This window comes from Capsicum annuum, chromosome 6, assembly GCF_002878395.1.
Source record: "Capsicum annuum cultivar UCD-10X-F1 chromosome 6, UCD10Xv1.1, whole genome shotgun sequence".
NCBI lineage: Eukaryota > Viridiplantae > Streptophyta > Magnoliopsida > Solanales > Solanaceae > Capsicum > Capsicum annuum.
The window spans coordinates 71,606,382-71,629,807 of record NC_061116.1 but is presented as its reverse complement, the minus strand read 5'-3'; the positions used below and the strand labels follow the sequence as shown (position 1 = coordinate 71,629,807).

At 35.0% G+C, this 23,426-nt stretch overlaps 1 non-coding gene across 1 annotated transcript; it reads right to left on the bottom strand.

Moving 5' to 3' along the window:
- Positions 1 to 22,191: 22,191 nt before the first annotated feature.
- On the bottom strand, positions 22,192 to 22,296 carry LOC124899882. Its single transcript, XR_007057445.1, has one exon. It is a non-coding gene; the product is annotated as a small nucleolar RNA R71 (small nucleolar RNA).
- Between the last annotated feature and the right edge of the window lie 1,130 nt (positions 22,297 to 23,426).

The window sequence follows — 23,426 nt, the reverse complement described above, 5'->3', positions numbered from 1 at the left end:
CGTGATTAGTGATGGTAAAATAGGTTTGGAGGAATTACCACATGTATTGAAACATGGTTCGATCAAGTCATCATCAACAAGAGTATTTAAAGTTAGGCCCATAAGTAGGTATTTTAATCTAAAGGATGAAGTGACAAAAGGTACATAAGTTATAAGTTTAACTATAGGCATTTTGATTTTAAAATGGTATAAAATATTAAGGTGCTTGCTTTACTTATTTAAGCTAATAGGTGAGTCACCTATTTGGACCTTTTTCCAACCTAATAACTTAGTAGGTGCATCACCTATTAAGTCTCTCTTGACCAGTTTATTGGGCCAGTACAGAACCACCTATTTGATTTAATTTTGCCCCAATTTGAAGGAGAGAAAGAGAGGAGAATGGGCAACCAAGGCCTAATTTTTTTAGATTCACAAAGGCAAAATATAATCGGAAAGTAGGTACATCACCTACTTGAAAAATTATGGCCCAAAATAAGCCAAGAAAGTCGGCCAAAAGAAGATCCTTTTAAAGGGGTTGAAACCAACCCTAAAATTGCACTAGGGTTCTTGGGAAACCTTCCTTCTTAGTTAAAAATAGGTGAACAAATCATGAGCACATATTAGGAATATTATAGGAGTTATGTTCTCCATGATTAAACTATAAGATATCCCTTTTTAAGTTTGGTAGTCTCTTTATTTTTTATTATTAAGAGATTTTTCTCTTCACTTTTGGTTTATGAGTAAAGGGATCAAGATATTGAAGAGATATGCATTAAGGAAATAATCTACCATCAAAATTAAGGTATGGTTATTGTCCATTTTTACCCTTTTTTGATACATGTATTAGTAAAGATTATATATATGTATTTAAGAACTCAAGGGATGGTAAGTTCAATATTTGGTTTCTAATCGATATTTGGGGCTGTTTTGGCATGGTTTTATGCATATATGTTGGGGTTTACTTGGTTGATATTGGAGAAACAGTGTGAATGGTTTCCAATGATAGGTAGAAGAAGGGTAGTGGTACACCACAGAATTGAATGTCGCATATGCTTATTGCCCACACTAATTGGTATACCATTTAGAGAGTACAATAAAGGCAAAATTGTTAAGAGGGACCTTATAAGAAGTTACATTACATGTGAATGTAATTGGAGAAGAATCAGGTCAAAAGAACACCCTTGGATTGGTTTAATTGTGGGTTACTACCCGCTTACTATTTTGGTAAGTTTAAATGGCCTGAATGTGTTAATTAGCTGCTAATACCATTTTTATGCTATGGTAGATTAAAAAATAAAAAAGGAAGGTCGTTAAGTAAGAGTGTGATTAGTTGTGCAGCAAGGTATGTATGGTTCATTGATCCTATACTCTTTGGCATGAATCTAATTCCTTTGTTACAAAGTAAGCTTCCTAAGCATTCTTTCTTTCAAATACATAAATGTAGTGTACAACCTCAAAGGTGGCTAACAACCTTATTTTAACTTGTTAGGTTGGTAAAGCACCTAAATATGTGTTTGTTACTAGATCTATCCATTATCACTTCAAAATACTAGTATGATATAGGTGTTTTCAGAAATAAGCTTTATGAGTTGTTCTCTTAGTCAACATGACCTATGGTGTTAGTAAAGCTCTTATGTGTTACATTTCTATTATTGTTGTATCCTACCTCATTGCTACTACAGCTAGTGCATATTTGCATAAGTTTTGCTATTGGTCCAAAGTTCCAAATCTAACACATGACCACCAAAACAAAAACTTTAAAGATAAAAAGAATGATCTGCAGTGATTCTACATATTCTTGGATGGTATCCCAAGGGTGGAAGAAACACCTAGCATGGGTCGATCCCAACATTACGAGTGGTATCCCAGGGGTGAAAGGAAATCCTAGCATGGGTCAATCCCAATTTATGTACTTATGAGGACCATATCCTAAGGGTTAAAATACCTATCATGGGTCATCCTATTTTACCACTGATCAGCTAGTCATTTGTATCACACCTTATAATTTTTCAAAGTAAAGAGGAATAAAGCAAAGTAAAGGATGTAATGTACATTATCCCACAAGTACAAGCAAAGTTGATATTCCATCCTTATCTTTAAGTCATATATTGATAACTTATTTTATTGAGTTCTTGTCTTATTTATAGTCACTTTATGTCATATATACTCAGTACACTCTTGTATTGACATCCCTCGTGGGACACTGTGTTTCATGCTGCAAGTAAAGGTACTCTTGCTAGTAGACCAGCCAGTAGGATCATAGGACATCCAATGGCTATTGGTGAGATCCAAGTTGATTTAAAGCTTTCTGAGTCTATTATATATATTTTGGTATTGTATTATAGTTATGATCAAGGAAAGGGTTTGTCCTGAACTTAACTAAGTCGATGTGTCTTTTAAAGGCTTTACAGACTAATGTGAAATTAAGTGTGGTAGCATTATGTTCTTTTAGCATTGTGGCCGTAACAGCCAAGTCTTTTATATGTAGGTTTGGAATTTCTTACGCGGTTTATTTTTATCAAAACATTATATCAATATTAGTAGTACCTTTGAATATCATAGTTACATGCATGAAAAGTATAGGGTTACGAGTTAGTTCTCCCAAAATGGGTGCCTGTCTGTCCTAACGGGATTTGGGGCGTGAAAAAAGTGGTATCAGAGTAGGCCATCCTAGGGCGTCATTTGCAAAGTCGTGTCTGTGTAGAGTCTTTCTTATTGATGTATTGTGCACCACATCTCTAAGTTGGAGGCTACAATGAATTTACGAGTTGTTTCCTTTTTTCTTCATTCCTTAGATCATGCGATAGAGCCAATAATATAGGTTGATTTGTATTTAACCTTGAATATTCTTTTTCTCAACATAGTAAAGATGTCGATTACAAGGAGTAAGGGTAAGAGTAAGAAAGTAGATGTTTCTACCGAAGAAGGGACAAGTAAAACACCACCTGGACATGTTGATCAAAGTGAGGCTCAAAGGGAGTTTGCATCACAAACTTCTTCTACTCCTCCTTCTCTAGAAGAGCTAAGGAGGAGAAGAGTACCCCCAAAGTCACCTATTAATTATACTAAGAAAGATTTAAGGAATGCAGTGCAATTATTAATACGTATAGTATCTGGACGAGGTCAAGGAAAAGCTGGTCCAACTACAGGTTCTAATGTTATGGATATGGCAGCTAGTCTACGGACATAGGATTTCCTTAAATTGGACCCTCCTTAATTTACCGGGTCAGATCCTAATGAAGATCCATAAGACTTTATTGATCAAATTCAAAGGGCTTTAGATGTTATGCATATATCTGGTAAAGAGACAGTTGAGTTAGCAGCATATCTATTAAAACGGGTGGCTATATTATGGTATGAAGCTTGGAAAAAATCAAGGGGTATAAGTGCACCTTCAGGTAGTTGGGAAGAATTTAAAACAACATTTTTTGATCATTATCTTCTATTTGAGATTCGGGAGACCCATGCATATTAGTTCTTAAATCTTCTCCAAGGGAATATGAGCGTGAAAGAGTACAATCTTCAATTTAATTTTGTGGCCAGGTATGCTCCTAATATAGTGGATACTATGGAGGATAGAGTTCATCGATATTTTGATAGATTGGACCCATATTTGGTTAGAGATTGTACTATTGCTGCCTTCAACAAAGACATGGATATAGCAAGAATACAAGCTTTTTCATAAAAAAATAGAGGATCAAAGGCAAAGAAAGACACAAGAGCTGGAAAGAGAGCACTCTAAGAGGGCTAGATCTATAGGCCAATTTTCTCCATCTCAAAGTAAATTTAGGCCTTATTTTTTCAATAGACCCCCTATACGATCACTTTCCTACTCTACAACAAGTGCCCCACCCCAATCCCAAGGGTTTATGAGAGGTTAATTCAGGCAAAGAAGTGAGAGTCAAGGTTCACAAGTAGCAGGGTATCGAGAGCAGGAGAGTATAATCCAATCAAGAGCTCCTAGACAATTTTTAAGCATTGTGGAAGGAATCATTTAGGTGAATGTAGGTTTGGGATAGATTCTTGTTATTAGTTTAGAACACCGGGACACATAATGAGAGATTGCCCAAAAAGGAACTTTGCTGATATAGCACGACCTACTGGATCTACTGTTACATCATCATCCTCGGTTCCTTCTTTTGGTAATGGTCAATAGATGTCTACTGGTCATAGTAGGGGTGTTAAGAGAGCTAGTTCTAGTGGTATTAAGAATTGTACATATGCTCTAGTAGGTCAGCAAAATTTGAAGGATTCTCCTAACGTAGTTACAGGTACATTGTCCATCTTTTCACATATGGTATATTCATTAATTGATCTAGGATCTACATTATTATATGTCACTCCATTAATTGCAGGAAGGTTTAAAAAAACACTAGAGTCACTAGCTAAACCATTTGAGGTTTCTACACCAATTGGCGAGTCTATTATAGCTAGAAGAGTTTATCAAAATTATATAGTAACTGCTTATGATCATGATATATTAGCTAACCTTATAAAGCTATAAATTGTATATTTTGATGTTATAATGGGTATGATTTGTTGTCTTTTTTTTATGCCATAGTGGATTGCCGAGCCAAGATGGTGTATTTCCTTTTTCTAAAGAAAATAGTCCTTTAGTAGTGAGGTAATATTGGGACACTAAGGGGTAAGTTTATTTCTTATATTAAGGAAAAGAAGATGATGTCCAAAAGATACATATGTCATCTAGTAAGGGTGAAAGATATAGAGGCAGAGTCACCGACTCTCCAATCCATCTCAGTGGTAAATAATTTCTTGACGTATTTCCTGAAGAGCTTCCGGGTTTACCTCTGGAAAGAGAAGTAGAGTTTGGTATTGATGTGATCTGAGGTACTCAACCAATTTCTATTCCCTCGTATAGAATGGCCCCTGCAGAATCATGTCAACTAAAGGAACAATTAAAAGATTTGTTGGAAAAGGGTTCATAAGTCCTAGTATATCCCCTTGGGGCACACCTGTGTTATTTGTATGTAAGAAAGATGGCACATTGAGAATGTGTATTGATTACCGACAATTGAATAAAGTGACAATTAAGAACAAATATCCCCTTCCTAGAATTGATGATTTGTTTGATCAGTTACAAGGTGCTAAGTGCTTCTCAAGGATCGACTTGAGTTCAGGTTATCACCAATTGATAGTGAAGGAAAAGGATATACCTTAAACTACTTTTCGTATGTGATATGGTTATTTTGAGTTTCTAGTATGTCATTTGGGCTAACTAATGCACTAGCAACTTTTATGGATTTGATGAATAGAGTGTTTAAGACATTCTTGGATGTATTTGTTATCGTATTTATAAATGATATTCTAGTGTATTCAAGATCAGAAGAAGACCATGGTAATCATTTGCGACAGGTGTTATAAATTCTTCGTGATTGTAAGTTGTATGTAAACTTCTTCAAATGTGAGTTTTGGTTATAATCGGTAGCATTCTTGGGTCATATTATATTTGATGAAGAGATAAGAGGTGATTCTCACAAGATAGAGGTAGAGAAGAATTGGCCAAGACCCATGATGCCTACGGAGGTTCATAGTTTCCTAGGCTTGGCAGGTTATTATAGAAGGTTTATTGAGGGATTTTCTTCTATTTCTTCACTTTTAACAAAGTTAACACATAAAGAAGCTAAGTTTCAATGGAATGAAACTTGTGAAAGAATTTTTCAAGATTTGAAGAATAAGTTGACTTCTACATCCATATTGGTACTTTCGAACAACATGGATGGCTATACTGTATATTGTGATGTTTTAGAAGTTTGCTTAGGTTATGTTTTGATGGAACATGGTAAAGTAATAGCTTACACCTCAAGAAAGTTGCAGCCACATGAGAAGAATTATCTAACACATGATCTTGAGCTAGCAGTAGTTATATTTTCTTTAAAAATATGGTTCCACTACTTGTATGGGGTTCATGTTGATATATATACTGACCACAAGAGTCTACAGTACCTCTTTAAGAAGAGGGACCTAAATTTGCAGCAACGAAGGTGGCTTGAGTTGTTAAAAGATTATGATGTTGATATCTTATATCATTCAGGGAAAACAAATATGGTAGCCGATGTGCTAAGTTGTAAAGAGATGGCAAGTAATTATACGAAGCCTGTGAAAAGTCAAGGGATAACTAAAGATCTACACCAGTTAGCTAGCTTGGGGGTTCGCCTTCTTGAATCTTCAAACAAAGTCATTATTATGCAAAATACAGAAGAATCCTCATTAGTAGCCGAAGTTAAAGAGAAGCAATATATAGATCTTATTCTCCTATATTAACTACACATTTTTGTAGGTCATTCCAAAAGAGTTTGGGAACGCAAGTGAGTTTAAGCACAACATTTTACCCTCAAATGGATGGATAGGTAGAACGTACAATCCAAAACTAGAGGATATGTTGCGAGCTTATGTATTAGACTTTAAAGGTAGTCGGTATGATCATTTTCCACTTATTGAGTTTTCATAAAATAGTAGTTACCACTCGAGTATCAAAATGGAACCTTATGAAGCTTTATATGGAAGAAAGTGTAGATCACCAATCGGGTGGTTTGAAGTAGGTGAAACTACTTTATTTTGGCTAGATCTTGTTCATCAAGCTATAGAAAAAATTAAGGTGATACAACAATGGTTAGAAATAGCTCAAAGCCGACATAAATCATATGCAAATGTTAGAAGAAGAGGATTAGAGTTTGCTATAGGAGATTGGGTGTTCTTGAAGGTATCACCAATGAAAGGGGTAATGAGGTTTGGTAAAAAGGGAAAACTAAGTCCCCGCTATATAGGGCCATATAAAATTATTCAAAGATTTTGCCAAGTGGCATATGAGTTAGACCTAGCCCAGGAGCTTTCAATGGTGCATCTGGTGTGTCACGTCTCAATGCTTTGAAAGTATATAGGAGACCCATCTCATATTACTCCTACAAAAGATGTACAAGTTACGGAAGAACTTACCTATGAAAAAGTGCCTATTGCTATACTAGATTGACAAGTTAAAAAGTTAAGAAATAAAGAAGTAGTTTCAGTAAAAGTGCTTTGTAGGAGCCCGGAAGTAGAGGAAATCACATGGGAAGCTGAAAAAGCAATGAAGTCTAAGTAAACTCAATTATTCGAATCCAAAGAGAAGGTCCAAGGATGCTAATTTGTGGCATAAACAAGTAAGTATAAATACAAAAGTGTTATGTGGATAACAATATGTTTAAACTTAGTCTTATATTCGTTTAGGCTAGCTAGTTATGCTAGCATTCGAGGACGAATATTTCTAAGGGGGGTAGGATGTAACGCCCTATATTTCGTGGGTACTAGTTCTACTTATGTGGAACTTGATATGGACTTATGGGGTAGGTAATGGGCTCGGATATCCTATGTGATTAGTAATGGTAAGATTGGTTTGGAGTAATTCCCACATGTATTGAAACACGGTTCGATCAAGTTATCATCAACAAGAATATTTAAATTTGGGCCCATAAGTAGGTATTTGAATCTAAAGGATGAAGTTACCAAGTGTACATAAGTAATAAGTTTAAATATAGGCATTTTAATTTTAAAATGTAATAAAATATTAAGGTGCTTGCTTGACTTATTTAAGCTAGTAGGTGAGTCACCTACTTTGACCTTTTGACCAACCTAAGAACTAAGTAGGTGCATCACCTATTAAGTCTCTCTTGACCAGTTTATTGGGACAAGTACACTACTACCTATTTGATTTAATTTTGGGTCGGTGAATCATCCAATTGATAATTATGGCCCAAAATCAGCCAAGAGAGTCAGCCAAAAGCAGATCCTTTTAAAGGGGTTAAAACCAGCTCTTTTAGTCCATTTTACTAGCCAAAAAAAAAAGATTTCAAGATTTTCTCTCTTGCTCTCTCTTAGCTATGCAGCAACCCTTAAATTGCACTAGGGTTCTTGTGAAACCTTCCTTCTAAGTTAAATGTAAGTGAACGAATCATGAGCACATCTTAAGAATACTATAGGAGTCATGTTCTCCATGATTAAACTATTTGATATCCCTTTTTAAGTTTGGCAGTCCCTTTATTTTTTATTATTAAGAGATTTTTGTCTTTACTTTTGGTTTATGAGTAAAGGGATCAAGCTATTGAAGAGAGATATATTAAGGGAACAAACTACCACCGAAATTAAGGTATGGCTACTGTCCATTTTTATCCTTTATCGATACATGTGTTGGTAGAGATCGAATTTATATTGTTAAGAACTCAAGAGATGGTGAGTTTAATATTTGGTTTCTATATTGATATTTAGGGCTATTTTGGCATGGTTTTATGTATATATGTTGGGGTCTGCTTAGTTGATGTTGGGGAAAAGGTGTGAATGGTTTCTAATGAAAGGTTGAAGAAGGGTATAGTGGCACACCACTGAATTGAATATCGCATATGCTTACTGCCCACACTACTTGGTATACCATTTTGAGAGTACAATAAAGGCAAAATTGTTAAGGGGGATCTTATAAGAAGTTACATTGCATGTGAATGTAATTGGCGAAGAACGAGGTTGAAAGAACATGCTTGGATTAGTTTAATTATGGGTTACTACCCGTTTACTATTTTGGTAAGTTCAAATAGCGTGAATGTGTTAATTATCTACTTATGCCAGTTTTATGCTATTGTAGATTAAAAATAAAAAAGGAAGGGCGTTAAGTAAGAGTGTGATTAGTTATGCAGCTTGGTATGTATGGTTCATTGATCCTGTACTCTTTGGCATGAATCTAACTCATTTGTTACAATGTAAGCTTCCTAAGCATTCTTCATTTCAAATTATACAAAAATGCAACATACAACCTCCAAGGTGGCTAACAACCTTATTCTAACTTGTTAGGTTGTTTAAGCACTAGAAGATGTGTTTGTTACTAGATCTATCCATTTTTCCTTCAGAATACTAGTATGATATAGGTGTTTTCAAAAATAAGCTTTATGAGTTGTTCTCTTCATCAACATGACCTATGGTGTTAGTTAAGATCTTATGTGTTATATTTATATTATTTTTGTATCCTACCTCATTGCTACTGCATCTAGTGCGTATTTGCATACCTTTTGCTACTTGTCCAAAGTTCCAAATCTAATACATGACCACTAAAACAACTTTAAAGATGAAAAGAATGATCAGAAGTGATTTTATATATTCTTGGGTGGTTTCCCAGAGGTGGAAGAAACACCTAGCATGGGCTGATCCCAACATTACGGGTGGTATCCCAGGGGTAAAAGGAAAGCCTAGCATGGGTCGATCCCAATTTATGTATTTATAAGGATCGTATCCCAGGGTTAAAATGCCTAGCATGGGTTATCCTATTTTACCACTGATAAAACTGGTCATTTGTATAACACCTTATAATTTTTCAAAGTAAAGAAGAATACAGAAAATTAAAGGATTTAATGTACATGATCCCTCAAGTACAAGCAAAATTGATATTCCATCCTTATCTTTATATTCATATATTGATAATTGATTTTATTGAGTTCTTGTCGTATTTATAGTCACTTTATCCCGTACATACTCAGTACACTCTTGTATTGACATCCATCGTGGGAAACTATGTTTCATGCTACAGGTATAGGTACTCCAGCTAGTAGACTACCCCAGTAGGAGCACAGGACAGCCAACGGCTATTGGTGAGCTCCAAGTTTATTCGGAGCTTTCCGAGTCTGTTATATGTATTTTGGTATTGTGTAGTAGTTATGAGAAAGGTAGGGGTTTGTCCCGACCTTAACTAAGTCCATGTGTCTTTTAGAGGCTTTGCAGACTAATAAGAAGTTAAGTGTGGTAGAATTGTGTTCTTTTAATGTTGTGGCACCAACAGCCAAGTCTTTGATATGTAGGTTTTGACTTTCTTACGTGGTTTGTTCTTATAAATGCATTGTATCAATATTAGCAGTACCTTTGAATGTCATAGTTACATGCATGAAAAGCACAGGGTTACGAGTTGGTCCTCCCAAAATGGGTGCCTATTCGTCCCAATGGGATTTAGGGCATGACACTTTCATTCCATGATCAAATCCTGATTCAACCTGGAAGCAATCTTTCTTATTCTCTCTCTCACTTCAGCCACCAAATTAGGAGCATACCTTGAAAGCTGATGAAACTTCAAGGCATATTCCTTGACAAACATTCTCCCTTGCTTAAGATTCACAAACTCCTCCATTTTCGCTTCCCTCAACTCTTGTGGAAAGAAATGATCCTGAAAAGCACCAGAGAAGGCATCCTATAAGGACATCTCCTTCACATATTCCCTACCCCTATCCTACTCTTTGTACGCAACATCCTTGATCTGATAAGCTGCAAAGTTTACACCTACCACATTGATAGCCTGCATAACCCTGAATATTTTATCTTTTCATACAAGAAACCCTGCAGATTCTCTTCAACCTTTGCACCAATAAAAGTAGGAGGATTCAGTATCATAAATTGACAAACACTTGTGGCCTCAGCAGACAACCCACTAGACGCATCCTACTCAGCCAGAGCAGCAACTAATTTAGAAATAGTATAAATAGACTAGCAAAATTTTGCATTAGTTACCCCATCCTGAGGAGGAGCAGTAGCAACCATAGAAACTCTAAAACTATTAGGGATAGGACCCTGAGATCTAGGATGAATTCCAAATGTAGGACATACCCTCCTAAGATGGGAATGAAAAGTTTCCTCGTGTTCTAGATTGTCAAGGCATGATCTGAAAAGTGAACAACCAAGGATTAAAGAAGAATTCTAGGACTTAGACTCCAAGATTTAAAATAGAATACTAAGAAAGTCAAACATTCCTAAATGTCTTTTAGCCTCTCTCTTATTAGTTTGGTACACTACACACCCCTAAAAGAGACTCTACTTGACACGACTTTGCAGACTCACAATTGCCCATGAACCTAAAGCTCTAATACTAACTTTACATGACCCGACTGGGGGCCTTGTCTTAATAGGCATCTTAAGTCCATCCAAGATCGGGGACGACCCACCTTTTACGTAACTCAACCACCTTTTGCATACCTTGAGTCAGATGAATACCGAACATATAACAAGATAGCATAACTGGATAAGGAAAGACTTTGGGATAGGTCTATTTCTAGACCAGCCTTACCAAGTCATCCCGTTCACCAAACCATTCCAACTAAACCACCAAGCTAAACCAATACCAAACCAAGTGCCATAAACTATTCCATAACCAAATGAGTTCTAAAACATAATATGATTAGTCCCAAAATGAAAGAGGATGGAAAAACCAATAATATCATCAACCAATATCATCCTCAATACCAATACCAATGCTAAGGCTGACACCAATACCGATCTCGCCCATTCTAATCCATAGCCGTATCACAAAGCCTCTAACTAAAAGAATAAGAATATACAATTGGCACATGCCCTAACCATATCCAAAATAAATATCCAAAAATAAATCAAAATGTCTAAAAATATCCATAACATGAAATGGAACCTTCAAAAAAGATGAAAGCTTACCAATGTAATCCAACAGTTATCCTAGAGTCAATCACTATATAGGAGGAGTAGAATGGCCAGTTCCTGTATAGCATGGGTATACAGCTACCCAAAGATGTGTTAGCGAGTGAACACTAGCATGAACTCAGGATATGGATGAAATAATGCCATTTATAAACAAAGTAAAACCATCCATATACACACAACTATATATATATACTGGGAAAGAAAACCAGGCTTAGTATGTCATTAAAACCTTTACCTTGGCTATGTTGCTCTGCTATCCTAAACCACCCATGGTATATATAGGTTTAGCTCCCTCTGCTAAAAGGGTCCTAGTGCATGAAACCACACTATTAAGGAAGAAAACCTGGGATGACTAGTATATCTCCCAAATATAAAGTGTGACATCATGCACATAGTCACCAGGACCAAAATTACACAGGAAAATATGAGTTTCCAGTTTTGGTCCCCCCAAGACATCCACCTTCCATGGCCTTACTACAAACCCCACAAATATTGCCTAATTAAAAACCATTACCAAGAAATAAACAAATCCATTAGCCATTTATTAACTAAGGCCATTAGTAGTGGTATCATCATACGACTATACTTGCAAGTTTTCTCCATAGCCAACAATATATAGGTTTAAGGGATTCCATGTAACCTTCATGATTTCCAATTAACAAAAACCATGGCCAACAAGGTCTTTTCAATCTATTTAAAACCATGTAAACTATTTATATAATTTAGGGTTACATTAACAAGTTTAAACCACACATAAGTTCCATTGAAAAACCAATATTGAAGTCAAAACATTGTTAAAGGCATTTTATCAAACATATTGAATCCCCAATTTAGTCCTCTAGTTTAAACCCTAGATTCCTTGCCCAAAAGCTTTTGAGAGAATTATAGAGTGTTTAGGAAGAGTTTCTAAGTGTTAATGAACAGAAAAATAGAGTAAATAGCCTCCCAAGTGAGTTAGAAGTTGTGAGACCTTATTAGGGTAAGTGGGTAAATATCAAGAATACCCCCACTTAAGTTGTAAAAAATCCCATCATAGGGGTAGGACTAACCCTCACGAGTCGTACCCTTTGATACTAATGGTACCCTCCACTCGTATCCTAAGCCTTAACCCTTAGACCTAACACTTTCCAGTGTATGACTCATCCTACCCAAGTCATATTGAAAGCATATGATCCGTACCCTTCACCTGTATCCTTGGCATGATAGAATCATAGAAGGTTTAAACACTGTCCACCATACGAGTCCTGGGTATAAACCGTACCCTAGATTATGGATCATGGTGAACCACTCAAACTCAGATCAAACTTAAGTTATCAAGTTTAAGGTTAAGTAAAGGAACCAAATGATCTATATCCAACCATATAACTTGTACCACAAAGTCGTACCCTTTCTAGCAACCAAAATCCATCCCACTAACCAACACTGGTTAGTATACGACTAGATCATACCATTTTTTCCCCAACATATGGATCATACCCTTGAGTCATATTGGGTTCAGAGACCAGAATTCTAAGAAATTTTCTAAGGTCCAGAAACTAGTGTGTTTCAGTCTTAGTATCCAAGTTCATATCAGTATGGCTTTTAATCCCCAGATAGATGGTCAGTAAAATAGGACCATACCTTAGAAGATATATTGAGAGCTTATTTTATTGAATTAAAGGGTAGTTAGGATAAGCACTTACCTTTGATTGAGTTTGCCTACAATAATATTTATCACTCTAGTATTCAGATACTCTAGTTGAGGCTCTCTATACAAGGAGGTACAGATCTGCTATTGGTTGGTTTAAAGTGGGTGAGGATACTTTTGTAAGACTAGATTCAGTATATGAGGTGATGGGGAAAGTTCAATTGATTTGAAAAAGGATGAAGATAACCTAGAGCCGACAGAAGTCTTATGCTGATGTGAGAATAAAAGATCTTTAGCTTAATACTGATGACATGGTTTATTTAAAAATTTTATCCATGAAAGGGGTGGATAGGTTTGGTATGAAAGGAAAGCTGAGTCCCTGCTATGTTATCCCATATAGGATTTTGAGTCATGTTGGGAAGATAGCTAATATGTTAGAGTTGCCCACAGAATTGATATTAGTGCATCCAGTGTTTTATGTCTCTTTTCTACAGAAATGCATTGGTGACCCAACTTCTATTGTTTCTTTAGAGAGTGTGGGTGTGAAAGATATTTTTTCATACAAAGAAGTCTTAGTATAGATCCTTAATCATCAAATTCGTAGGTTGAGAAATAAAGAAGTTTCCTTAGTTCATGATTTGTAGAAGAATTAGTTTGTTGAGGAAGCTACTTGGGAAATATAAACTGATATGCGAGCCAATCATAATCACTTTTCTCTAAGAATTTAGATTTAGCTTGAGGTAGTGGTTTCCCTTAAATTGATTCTCTCAATTTCTATCTCAGCTATCCAACCATCCTCATGTAACAGCATGCTTTCATAAACTCAGTTCAGTCCATGCATTGTATTTCATATTCAGTTACTTAATTAAGATTCAACTCATATATTTAGTACATGATCTCAGCCTTCTTAGTATCTCAACTTAGACAGTTTCATTCGGGAACGAATGGTCCCAAGGGGGAGATATTATAATGCCTTGCAAGATTCTAGATAAGTTTCTAGTTATTCGTCATATGTTTAGAAGTCCTAATGCCATTATTTCACACTAAGTACAAGTGACATGGCCATTTTAATACCCTAAGATTTCAAACATTTTATCTTTGGATTTGTCTAGATTCAAACATTGATTTATCAGTTGAAAAATGTGTAGGAATGTTAAAAGGGTCATTCAAAAGAGTTTAAGAATTTTTGGAAGAGGTTTGGAATGGTTTTGGACCATGGAGGCATTAAGCCTCTAAGATTTTATCGTGTCACGGAGGATAGACTCTGCGATAAGTAGTGTGTCACGAAGGCTAGCCTTTCCAATTACCCGCGTTCCATAAAGCCTGTGCAATTTTAGGCAATTTCATTAAAGTTAAAAGGGAATTTTGATCCTTTTCCCCTTTCCCTAAATACCCAATTGATGACTTAAAATCCAAGAGCAATATTATATTCTTCATTAGTTAACTACATTCAATTCTCTCATATTCTCAAGAATACAAAAGTTAAAAACTTCTTCCAAGGATTCACCCATCCAAGGTCTCAATTCCAAGTTTTCTTCTAAAAAAATTCAAGCAACTCAGGTGTGTGGGATATTCATCATTGGGTTTCTTCCACCGATTGAGCCCAAAACCCCCTTATTTCTCAAGTTTAAACTATTTTTCTTCTTTTATGAAATTTCAAATGTCAAGTATGAATTTACTTAGTTTTCACTTAATAGTTTTAATACAAAACATGACAATGTGTTTTCCAACGTGAATTATATTCCTACATGCTTTATAATTTTAGTCACCCACATCATGTTCAGTTGACACCATGTTAATTTATCAATTTATGAATTGAACCATGTGAGCATGTTGTCATCATAAGTTTAACATATTCCCATACTCATTTTCAGGAATTTTCTTACCATATTATATTGTATTCAATGTATTATTCGATGCTGGTGGGTTATGAACACTCGATATCTATATGTTTATGCATGATTCCATTTTCTAGAAACAAGTCAGTTAGATCAAAATTATACCACCATCTTCAAATTATCATATTCATGTTGAGAAATTATCAGTTGTAAGTCTTTTTAACTTTAATCAGTGCTAGTTTCAGTTAAGTTGGGAGTAGGATTTAGCACCAAACGAACCTAGGGATGAAGACTATACTGCCAGTAGAGGGTGAGACCTTTAGTAGCAGTCACTGAGTTGCATAACTATGTATCCAACGTAGGTATGAGAGGTCTTCCTATTAATAGAGGGTTGGTACTCTCTTAAAGGCACCTACCAGAAGAGAGTGACACCCTAGTCCTTTGGGACATCAGCTTAGATCCACACTATTAGTGTCAGTACCTATGATAAGGTATTGACACCTTTCCAACTGGGGTTATAGTTTAGACCCCGATTAGCTCAGATTGGAGCATGCCGGTTACATGATAACTCCAATAGTTTTATTTCAGTATTAGGATAATATCAGCTTAGGTTTGCATGACCAAGTGTTCAGTTTACCAACTATTTAGTCAGTCAATTTTACAGATTATCTCATTACATGATTTACTTGGTTTTGCATTCATTTTACATGTTTATGTATTCATGCTCAGTATCTTTATGGTTTTCATCTAGTCCTTATCACACATGCCAGTTTATTCAAAGTATTGATCCCATACTCTCTTTTGCGCTATGTTGTCTTATATAAGAGGTTCAGATGCTCAGTTCCCCAAACGCCCTTAGTTAGTTCAGTTTCACTCAGTAGTAGTTATGGTGAGTACTCAACCATCAAGGACAAGTTATTTATGGTTACTTTTAGTAATTCCTTTATTTCAGTCAGTCAGAGTTAGTTAGGGGTTTGTCCCATTAACTCCTTATGTTTTAGAGGCTTTCAGATAGTCAAACTTGTTTTTATTTTTTATCAACAGTTCAGAAATGTTGGGTATTGTTTCAGCCTTACATCATAATAGAGTTTTATTAGTTTAACTTCCAGATATGATATTTTATTATAATTTTATTCAGTGCTCACAGCAGATATCAGATCATAGGTTAGCTTCGGGTCACTTGTGTCATAAGTACCATGTTATGACTAGGGGTAGTCTCAGGTCATGACATTTCTTTGTATATATGTGTAATTAGGGAATTTATAGTGGACATAATCTTCCTAATTTATTCTACTTATTCAGTCATCTTTATGGGATCTGCCACACTTTTCTTATAATATTTACTACTGCCGAAGAATCTGACTCTATTTCCATATCCCTAAGATCTCTCAATGGACAAAATCTTACGGCTTCTAGAATTTTTGTCATCTCTCTACCTTATTAGTTGTAATGTCCAAACCACTTTCTTTTTCATATATCAAGTTTCTATCTTCTCTCCTCACAACTAATCCATATGAACCTTGTCTTGGATTTACCCTTAGAATCCTCATATGTATTGCACTTTAACCTACCCTGTGTGGATAGTGTACATTTAACTGAATAACTATATAGCCTTCATTTATATCTCTTAAAATGGGTCACCAATTTTTCACAACTGGTCCATGTATCCTTTACCCAAGGGAATTTTACTTTTATTGTCTGTTTAAGCAATGTCAGCACTTGGTTGTTCATGCTTTCAAAACTTTGATTATCTTCATACTTCCTTTTATCTCTCCTTTTAACAAAACCCAAAAAATGATTATTGGTACTACTTTATAGTCCAGCTACAGCTTTATGGGTGCTTCTTTAAACCATCACATCCTAACCACATATGCCAATTGTGCTCCCGTAAATTTAATACCTGTAAAATCAGCAAACTGTTTCCATAGCTTATTAGCTTTGGGAGCTGTTATAAATAAATGTTCCATAATTTCCTATTTGGGTTCCTTACAACACCAACATCTTGATACAATATGAATCCTTATCGTAGCAAGAATGTCATCTGTAGGTACCCTGCCTTTCCATACTTTCCATGAGAAGAAACATACGTAGTAGGCAAGGTTTTATTCCAAATCTGTGTATAATCCTCATTGGCTCTCTTATTCCTTCTTAACACATCATTTGAATCTTTGACATTGAATTTTCTATCTAAAGTAGACATCCACAAAACTTTATCTCTATCCACCTCCTTTATATTTGGATTGATAGTATCCTTTATGTGATGTATCATTTCCTCTCTTTTATACTCTTTTAGCTTCTCCACATTCCAGATACCATCTTCTATTATAAAATCCTTAACTTATATATCCTCCTCACTATTACTTACTTTCACAATAAAATATAAAGCACCTAACTTTGTTCAATTGTCAAACCAGATGCTGATAACCCCATTCTTAATCTGCCAAAAGATGTTGTGTTTAACTTTTTCTCTAACCTGTCATATTTTTCACCAAACCTGTGAAACTCCAAAACCCTATGCAATTACAGTGTGCTTTTTCTTGTAGTATTTGTTCCACATAATGTGTCCCAATAAAAAACTAGTAGATGTTCTAAAATTCCACCATAACTTTGCAAAGAAAACTTCAGAGACTATATACAAGGACCTAAAAACCAACTTCACCTTCCTTCATTGGATAACATAGATCATCCTATGCAACCCATTTCTTTTATTTGAACCTTCAATTTTCCTCCCAAAATAATCTTGCCATCAACCTATGTATTTGGTCAATAACACCTTTCAAAGGGTTCATAGCAGACAATAGATATATTGGCATCCACTGCCGAATATTACATAATAAAACATACCTTCCCCTATAAGTTAGGATTCTACTATGCCATGTTAGAATTCTTCTAGACATTTTATTTATGGTCTCCTCAAAATATATCTTCTTTTGTCTTTCATAGAAAATTAGAAAATTTCATTTAGCAATGCCTGTTAATATTGTCAGTTTATGTTTATCTGCCATAGGAACTTTCTCATATAGGTATATATAGCTCTTATAAAGGTTGATTAATTGTCCTAAAACTTTCTCATAATTTTGTAACACTCTTATCATCTTTCTCACTGATACCTTATGACTTGAACAAAAAGAATGTATCATCTGCATAAGAAAGATGATTTATCCTTTCATTTCATTTGGGCATTCCAAATCCTATAAACTCCTCATCTTCATTCATCTTGTTCGTACTTTTGGTTAAGACTTCAATAATAATTATGAAAAAAGTAGGTGACAGAGGATCACTTTGTTTTAATCCTCTAGAAGACTGGAAAAACCTAAGAACCTTGCCATTAACTATCACTAAATGCCAGTTGTTTCATATAAACTTTCACATCATATTAATCATTCTTTCTAGGAAACAAAACTTGCTTAACACTCTTGTTAGAAAGATCCATGAAACTCTATCATAAGCTTTAGCCATATCCAATTTGACAACTAGATTATGTTGCTTATTTCTTTTGTTAACATCTTTAATGATTTCCTGTGCTAGCAATATATTTTCAGTTATGCTTTCTCTCTTCATGAAAATAGATTAATTTTTGGAGATTATATTAGGTAGACACTTAACAATCCTAACATGATTAGCCTTATAATTAACCTTATTGATGCAAGTGCTCAAGCTAATTGGCCTTAAGTCAATCATTCTTTCAACCTTATCCTTCTTAGGTATTAATACTAGGTTAGTATGTGTAATGTACCTTGGTAGCTCCATCCTATAAAAGAAGTCCATTACTACTGTGAAGATATCTTCTCCAATTATGTCCCAACAGTTATGAAAATATTCACCTAAAAAACCATTAGGCCACTGACACTATCCTTATTAAGAGAGAAAACTGCATCCTTTACTTCATCAATAGTTAGAGTTTTGTCCATGTCTATTCCTTGCTCCTCAGTGATCAATTTTGGCGAATTATCAATCATGGGATACTCACCATCCATCCCTATCTTCATGAATTTATCAGTATAAAGTCTAATAGCTTCATCTCCAATTTCCTGAGCCTCCTCCAATACAACATCCTAACCATTTTTAATTTTATTTATTCTCAACTTCCTTTTTCTTCCTTTGACAAATGAGTGGATGAATTTAGTATTTCTATCTTATTCCTTAAACCATGCGATACCATCCTTTTGTTTCTAATACTCTTCCTCTATTTGATATAAACGTATCAACTTATTTTCTACACTTCTTAACTCCATTTTATTAACTTTAGAATTATTCAACTCTTGTTTTATTTCTTTCATCTTGTCAAAATCTTCCATTTTAGCCACTTTTAGGAAAATATTACAATAAGTATCATTGCTCCATCACACTAATTTAGTTTATATGGCCTTAATCTTCTCATGGAATTCTTTAAAAGGATTTCCTTCCACTTTATTCCAGAACTTTTGACCACCATTTTGAAATTCTCATACTTAGTCCAGAAATTAAAAAAATTGAATTGTCTGGTTCACCTATCCTAGTTAGTGTTGCAATTTAGTCTTATTGGAGCATATTCAGAACTCTGTGAATTAAATATTTAACTTGAGGAAGGGACATTATTTATAAAATCTAAATTTACAAAAATTCTGTCAATTCTTTAAAATATGAATTCCTCCTCTACTCTTCCATTCCACCAAGTGTAGTCACTACCAACATACTTCAAGTCTATCAGGATATAGTTGTTAACACATTGTGATAAATCAATAACTTCATTATAAGTGACTGGTAGTCCCCTCATTTCTCTGCTAAATTTAGAATAACATTAAAGTCTCCTCCTACTATCCATAGATGTTTAATCTATGAACTCAGAGATTCTAGATCTTCCCATAACTCTAATCTTTAAATGGCACTATATCTTACATACACAAAAGTAACTCAGATCACCTTTTGTAATGTATTGTAAGTAAACTTAGTTGTGATTTGTTGAATACTATCAGACAGTATCTATCGTATCCAATCCTGATTCAAGAAAATCCATATTTTTGTAAAGTTATTAACAACAACATGTTCTATCTTTAATTTTCACCTGTATTCATATATTTCTTGAAGCCCTTCAAATGGTTCCAAAAGGGCTATGTATGCATATCTATTTCTTCTATTTAGATTAATTAATTCTCAATATAATTCTAAGTGTTTACTAATCTAATATTCAAATATACTAGTTTGTCTATCATTATTTAATTAGTGGGGGTTTAGTAGAACTACTCCTTGTTGTCCTTGTGTTCCCTGGTTTATTTGTTCCCTTTCCTATATTAAGTTGATTAACATGTCTAGGGGAAAGGTCCCTTGTTTACTAACCTCTCTTATGTTTTCTTGTATTTATTCCTCATCTCCATCATCCACCTTTTCCACTTCTCCTAAAGATAAATTCAGTTGTGAGGTAACTTGTGAGTGAAAAATTTGTCACCAATTTACATCCAAACTCTTGCACACTATGATGAAATAATTGTGTTTTATGGGGGTAATTATCTATTGAAATGCACTAATTTCTGGTATTGGTAATCTTGTAAGAAATTTGATGAAAATGAGTTGATAAAAAGCTAGAAGAGACATAATGAGAGCAAGAGGAACCAAAGCTAAAAATCAGGCCCAAGAGTCGATCCTCAGGTGCTGCGATTGCATCATAAGGTTTGCAATCATGATCAGTCAACAAATTCAGATGGAGGGTGACAGCGAGGTAACTACTGTGACTGTAGTGTCGCGACCACGAGCAAGAAATAACAATTATGATAGGGCAAAAAAGTTTTAAAGGGAAGAATTATAATTTCATTGAGCTAAATCCCAAATCATATAGCGGTCAAACCCTTTCACAATGGAATTATCTTGCATCCAATTTTAGATTGTAATTTAGATTAAAGTTTGGGTTTACTCTTACTTGGATTATTATGGATCAAGTTCATGCCAATTTATGTATATATCATCTCTTTAATTTCATGAGTAACTAAATCAATATCTTGGGGGTATGTTTGATTAGGTAGTAAATTATTTATGGGTGTTGATTGTTAGTCCAAGTAATTGGTTAATGGTGATGGGTTTTACTTTTACATTATTGTTGAATTGAGAATTTTGGGTGAAAACCCCAATTGCCTTGGATCTCATATCCTCCTTGAAAAAGGGAAGTGGGTGAAGACTGATTGCAAAAAACACCTTAAAATAGCTTGTTTGTTAGCTATCTTAAGAATAACGGTGTTAAGTAAATTGGCTATGTTTATAAGCATCATCTTATAAATAAGGATGCTAAGTTGAGGTTATGGATTGTTAAGCTTGTCATGCTCATGAGGTGTTCGAAAGAATTCATGAGTGAAATTTAGTGTTTTATCAAAAGGTTAACACTAAGAGCCTAAATCTAGCCTACCCAAAATCCTTAGCCAAAACTAGGACCAACTATTGATTATCTATGTATAAACACCACTTAGGAGATCATAACCCCAAGATTCCTCTCAATATGGTAACCTTAATAGTTGTTTGATCTTTTACTAGTGTGATTTGGTGATTGTGTTCAACAAATTTAAACATTCAAACCTCTTAATATACATTTATGTTTTGTTTTAGTTTTGCTTTATAGGTTAAAACATAGTAAACTCTCAACATGCGTACGTGTTGAAAGCTAGCTTGCACTCATGAAGGATTCGACCCGGACTCTTGTTGGGTATATATTGACAACAACCACCTTGCATCAAAATAATGGTGTAATTTGAGCGTTATTAAAAATGTCGCCACTACCGGGGAGTGAAGTTTAGGTTTAACTATCATGGTGTTCTTAGTAAACTTGGGTTAATCATAGTGCTTTTATTTACCTTGTTTGTTTTTTTTGTTCTTTTGTTAGGTGATTTTCATAGTAATATTGACACTATGAGCCACAATGGGATCAATGATAGCTTATTTGATGGACACCTTGAGGATGAGGATCATCGTAATAATACAGGGCGTGCGAGTGCAATCCACATCCCACCAGCCGAGGGAAATAGGGTATTTCATGTCACCAATTTAATGTTCCACATGTTACAAAATAAAAGGTCTATTAGGGCTCCAAGCACACAAAGATGCAAACCTATATTTTATAAACTTCAATGAGGTATGTGTCCCATTTGACATTGCCCATATTACTTAATAGTCTATTCGATTGAAGCTTTTTCCATTCTCTTTAATGGGTGTAGTGGTTTTTTGGTTGAGATCTCTACTCGTCGGGTCTATTACATCTTCGTTCAAACATATGGAGGCCTTTTTGGATATATATTTTCCTCAATCTAGAATGCTACAACTATGAGAAAAAATCAAAAATTTTTGTCAACTTAGTGGTGAGCCCTTATATGAGGTATGGTAAAGGCTCAATGAAAAACTTATATAATGCCCGAATCATGAAGTGCTAGAGAAGATGCTTCTCCAAATATTTTATAGGGAATTGGACCAACTAAATAATATGGTGGTGGACAAGCATCGGGTGGTTCTCTTATGAAGTTGTCTTATAGTGTTGCGCCAAACATACTTGAGAAAGTCACTAAGAAAAATTGAGGATGAAACACCCTGGACTCTGAAGTATCCATAGGGTCCCCCTCCGTATCTTGTGTCAACAAAGGGCAAAGAAAGAAAGACAAGGAAAGCAACGAAAATATTGCCAAAGTGATGACCTAATTAGCTCTCCTCACAAAAAATGTAATGGGAGCACCTTCTAAAGTGCTTAATGTCATTGCCTATCAGGGTACAAAAATTTATGATGAGGATAAAGATAAGGAACTTCATGAAGAGATAAGGTTCTTGGCAAACCATTGGGGCGGTTCCCGCTACATCTACCAAAAGCAAGGTAGGAGTCAAAGTTGGAGCGATTGAGACTAGGACCATGATTGGAGCGATAGAGAGAGGGATATATACCATAATTAGAGTGACAAAAAGAGAGGATATGATTATATATTACCCCCATAACCGTGTTAAAGGAAAGTAATCAAGCTCAATAGACCCAAAAAATATAAAAATTGAGTATGTCTTTACCAAAATTTTGATGTGTGTTGAAGGTACTAACGAAATGGTAAGAAAGATAAAGAGTGACTTCTCTCAATAAAATTAAATAGTCATATCTCATTCGGCCTCCATAAAGAAATTAGAGACACAAATAGGAGAAATTTCAACCCAACTCAATGCTAGTCCAAAAGGAGGTTTACTTAGTGACATGGTGGTCAACCCTAAGAATAATGGCCATGTTATGGAAATTATCACTAGGAGTGGTAGAATTCTTGCCTAAAATATGGTTGAGGTTGATGAGAAGTCTCTTGATGAATAACCAAGTGCAAAGAAAAAACAGTCTGAAAAGTTAAATGATGGTACTATAAAGTCTCATGAAGTGGGCGATGAGAAACCAATGTAGTAGATGAGAAGGGTTATTGGGAGAATACTCCTAAAGTGATTGATAGTGATGAGAAAAAGATGAATGAATCTAAAAGTGTTCCATTGCCCCCAATGAAAATTCCTCCACCCTTACTACAAAGGTTAAAGAAGAAAGA